The following is a 5,181-nucleotide window of genomic DNA, read 5'->3' on the forward strand; positions in this document are numbered from 1 at the left end:
ATAAAATAGTTTAATCAATATATTTTTTTATAAAGGTTGTTAATTTAAATAGAATACTTAAGATAAAAATTATTATTGATTTATTACAAGATACACATGTATTAACATATATATAATAGGATAAATTTTTTATAATGTATATGTGTGTTACAAAATGGCCAACATATTTCCAAAATTTTAACAATTGTTTTAATTAAAAAATACCCAGTGAGCAATATGTTATCAAAAGAAATTCATAAAGTACTCAACCCAGTGAGCATTATTGAGAGGATGAGCTCTTTAAGAGGACTTTTTAAAGACTTAATTAAATTTTCTTAGAAATGATATCAGTAAGTTATCTTTTTGTAAGATATCTTTCACAATAGCTCTTTATGATATCTCTTCATAGATATCTCTAAAGTCTCTAGCAAGCGTGCCATTTAAGATATTTTACGAAAGCCGCACACATGCGCAAGCAACGTACATGTGAACTAGAGACCCTGTGTCTAGTGTGAACTGCGTGCCGCTGCATGCTCTGGATTTCAAAGAGATAGCATTTCTTAAATATTAACGTTTTTAAGATAATCTTTCTTTCTTAAATTATAAATATTATTAAATATGTATTTGAGCATAAAATATATTAATATTTTCATATATATCATATTTTTGCTATTTCTATATTCAACCTAAGAAGTTGGGTTATGTCTTCAAAAATGTAAAGGGCGTTTTGTAATTCATCGATTGATCAATCGCTTGCTTGCGCATGTGTACGGCGTTCGTAAAATATCTTAAATGGAACGCTTGCTAGAGCCTTTAGAGATATCTATGAAGAGATATCATAAAGAGTTCTTCTGAAAGATATCTTACAAAAAGATAACTTACTGATATAATTTCTAAGAAAATTTAATTAAGTCTTTAAAAAGACCTCTTAAAGAGCTCATCCTCTCAATAATGCTCATTGGGTATAATTCTCACACAAAATATAATGTTTATAACAAAAAATATAAAAAATATTTGTGCAGATGTCTGTGGAATTGAACTTGAGTCTACTGCGTGATAGACTGAACATCTTGCACTTCGCCATTACGTATTACTTACATATGCTTTCATGCTATTAGTATACTTATGTATTATATTATTATGTAGTATATGTATTTCCGCGATATCAATACAATTGAAGAAAGATAATATAATTGTTAGGGCCGTGGCACATACCCACTCGGCATGTAATATTGCTGAAATACTGTAATGTTCGGAAATGGTACAAAAATATTTCATTAATATTTCAATTGTAACTTTGCATCCGAAATATTTCGGAAATGTACCTGTACCATGTTTTTTAAAATATTGCATTTGCAATATTTCTGAAATCTTTCAGAAAGTCTTTTTGTAACTAGTATTAAGATTATAGTTCATTTGCTTACCGCTATGCGGCGCGCTATTCACTGTTTGTACCCGTATTCAAATTTTTGTCATGAGCGTATATAAAACCTGCAAAATGCGGTTAATAATATTATAATTATTTTTACTAGTTTAATTTCTGATGAGATTTCCGTACAGGGAAATTCAGATATTGAACTGATTTTTAGAAAATCGGACAGATAAATGTCCGATTTTCACTTATTCGGACAATTTCTGTCCGAATCAGTGAAAATCGTTCGTTATTATCTGCTTAAAATATAAAACAGAAATTAACTTCCATATAAATAAAATCTTTAATTTTATAAATTAAATTATTTAAATTTATCTATAATATATATCACATTAATGTATATTGTTATATATTATTACTGTAACTGATTTTAGTTTTGCCGTCAAACAAACATCAGAAAATGACGTCTGGTGGATGTGACATATCGACATCATTTTCGAGTCTCATGAGACCTAACTTAGGATATTTAAGTTATCATTTTGTGACCAAAATTTACCGTCATTATGACGTCAGTTCGCTACTTGGGATATGTTTCAGAAATATTTCAGTAATATTACCGAAAGGTTGCATTTGAAATGATTGCGGACATTGAAACATTGCAGAAATGTTGCAGAAACGGTCGTGAAATATTTGTGTAATATTGTTGAAAGGTGTAATATTTCAAATGGAATATTGCAGCAATGTATCAGAAATATTACATGCCGAGTGGGTAGAAAAATTTAAGCAGTAAGAGTGCGAACCCATGCAGCGGATTAGCGTAACACGGAACGAGAGCGGAACCTATCACGAGCGTTCCACAGTTTCGTTCTGTATTCAGTAGTTTCTAGCGAAATAGGTTTTACAGATTGCGTAATGTATATACACATCTCTACATATACACATGGTAGTAAAAGCTAACTTCAAACTCTACGCTGTCAATTTAACAAAGTATATGTGTACATTCATACAGTTCCGTCATTTGCGTTACGTGGATTTCAAGTCCCTACATCCCCATGGAGCGGAATGAGCGCAAGCAGAACGAGCAGAACGTCTCTAAAATGACTTTTAAATATTGTTTTTATTGGTCGTTTTTTATTATTGTGTACATAAATATTGAAATTAATGCGTTCTTATTGGAAATATTGATTAAAAATGTTAAATAAGTTAAATAAGTTTTATTGCGGTTTTAACTCTTTTGAAATAATGACTCGTGATTGGTTGCGCATTGGTCCGCGGTGCGCTCATTACGCTCTATGGGGATGTAAGAACTTGGGGTGCGAACCCATGCAGCGGATTAGCGTAAAGGCCCATCTACATAGGACGCAACACGCCAGACGCAAGCAAAATCGACCAATCATAATCGAATATTCTCTAATACGGGCTTAACGCGGAACAAGAGCATGACCAATCGCGAGCGTTCTGCAGTTTTCGCTACGCTCACGATTGGTCCGCTCTTGTTCCGCGTTACGCTATTCCGCTGCATGGGTTCGCACCCTTGGAATCCACGTTGCAAAAACTGCGGAACGCTCGTAATTGGCTCCGCTCTCGTTCCGCATTACGCTATTCTGCTGCATGGGTTCGCACCTTAAGACATAAGATTTAAGAATTTCAACCATACGGAATTTTCAGCGTAGCTTACGTTTCAATATGGCTGCCTTACTGTTCGACCGTGATTGGTCAATTCGCTTACGTCTTAAGTCTTATTGTTTAAGTTTTTCTATGTGCCACGGCTCTTAATGCCCGATCTACAATGAGTCATTAGTCTTTAGTCGCAAGCAAATTGACCAACCACAGTCGATTATTCCTGGAATATTCTTGGAATAATAGACTGTGGTTGGTCAATTTGCTTACGACTAACGACTTATTGTAGACCGGGCTTAAGGCCATCACACACAAAATTCCGTAAGGACATAAGACGTAAGCGTAAGAAAATGGACCAATCCCAATCGAGTATTTGGTTCTCCGTAATCTCTCCACTTTTATGGAAAGCCCAAGACTTGATTGGGATTGGTCAATTTTCTTACGCTTACGTTTTATGTCCTTACGGAATTTTGTGTGTGATGGCCTTTAGTCTATGAAACTGCAATTACAACTGTTAAAAAATAATCTCAAACAAGGATTGACAATCGTGCTATTTCACCTATATCTTGCTGATATGATACACGAAGTATCGACAGTAATAAAGCAACAAATCACCAAGTCTAAAGCCCGTATCAGACTACACATTGAAGATTGAGATTGAAGATTCAAGATTGAAATTTGACCAATCAGGACAAAGAAATTTTAGTCTCTTTTGTTCTGATTAGTCAAATTTTAATCTTTAATCTTCAATCTTCAATTTTCAATGCGTAGTCTGATACGGGCATAACAGGCACCCGTGTCTTACATATTGTATATTTGTGTTCAGTCTGTTACTTATTATCCTAATTATTATTGATCATCATACAATATTTAATTGCACGTACAATTTTAACTATAATTTAAACATATATATGCACATATGTATATATGCAAATATAAAATTCTTAAGAAATGGGCGCTCGTTAATTTTGTTGCATTATTACTTTTTGCCACGAGAAGCCAGAAAGCATTTTCAGGCCGTATCTCGGCCGTAAAGTGATATGCTAGAGGAACAAGGATAGCGCGCGATTGTCGCTCCTTGTCTAACATCATCTCCCAACAATCGCATCCGTGTGCTCAACATATCAGTGTGTGTCTTCACGGATGCTGCACATATACACGATGAAAGAGAGACAATGACAGGACGATAATCTCTCCTTGTCAAGCGGTCAGTTAGCGTTTTCGAATGTAGCAGGTTTAATCGCTCTCAGAGCGATTAATGACGTCATTGCATCGTCTCTGCCAATAAAAGGTTTGAATTCATAGTAAAATATAGTGATTAATTGAACTGGGTTGGGTTAACCCGTTCATTCGAAAACGTTATATGTTACCACGGAAATTTCTCCATGAGCTGCTCCTTAGATATAGATCTAGTGAGATCGCTTATTCTATATTTTGCATCGAAGAAGTTATATTACTTCATGAAACTTTTTTTGATAAATTCTTTATATAATTACGCAGTCCTGTACAGAGCCGGATTTCGCATTTTGGTTCTTAAAAATTTAATTTAATAAATGAAATACAGCTCATGGCCAACTGCACTTAATCCGCCATGAGCTGTATCTTTTTTGTCAACTTATAAAATATTATTTTAACACTTTTTTCCAAAAAATAGCTCTGTATAGAACTGCAGACAATCCTACTGATTACAAATATCACAATTTTAATATGATTCTCTTTATTTGTTGGCTGTAATACGGGAGAAGCGAATCCGTAATTCACGGCTATCCGCGAGAGATATCCATCGTCTCTCCTGCCGACCCTTAAGGCCATCTCACGTGAAAAAATTTTAGTCGTAACCGTAAAGCCGTAAGCAAATCAACCAATCACAGTTCAAACATTTTTATTACGTTTTAGAATACTTGATTATGATTGGTCGATGTGCTTACGGCCTTACGATTACGACTAAAACTTTTTAACGTGCAATGGTCTTTATAGCATTTTCGTAGCAGATTTAATCGTTCTCACAATCAGAGCGATTAATGACGTCATTGCATCGTCTCTACCAATAAAAGGTTTGAATTCATAGTAAAATATAATGATTAATTGTACCGGGTTGGGTTAACCCGTTCATTCGAAAACGCTATTAAATGCGGACACCCATCAGATGGGGAATCGGAACACAATCTAGAATGGTATTGGTAATCCTGAAATTGAAGTTTCGCACACAG

The sequence above is a fragment of the Formica exsecta genome, unplaced genomic scaffold (assembly GCF_003651465.1).
Source record: "Formica exsecta isolate Colony F162 unplaced genomic scaffold, ASM365146v1 scaffold1219, whole genome shotgun sequence".
In the NCBI taxonomy this organism is placed as follows: domain Eukaryota; kingdom Metazoa; phylum Arthropoda; class Insecta; order Hymenoptera; family Formicidae; genus Formica; species Formica exsecta.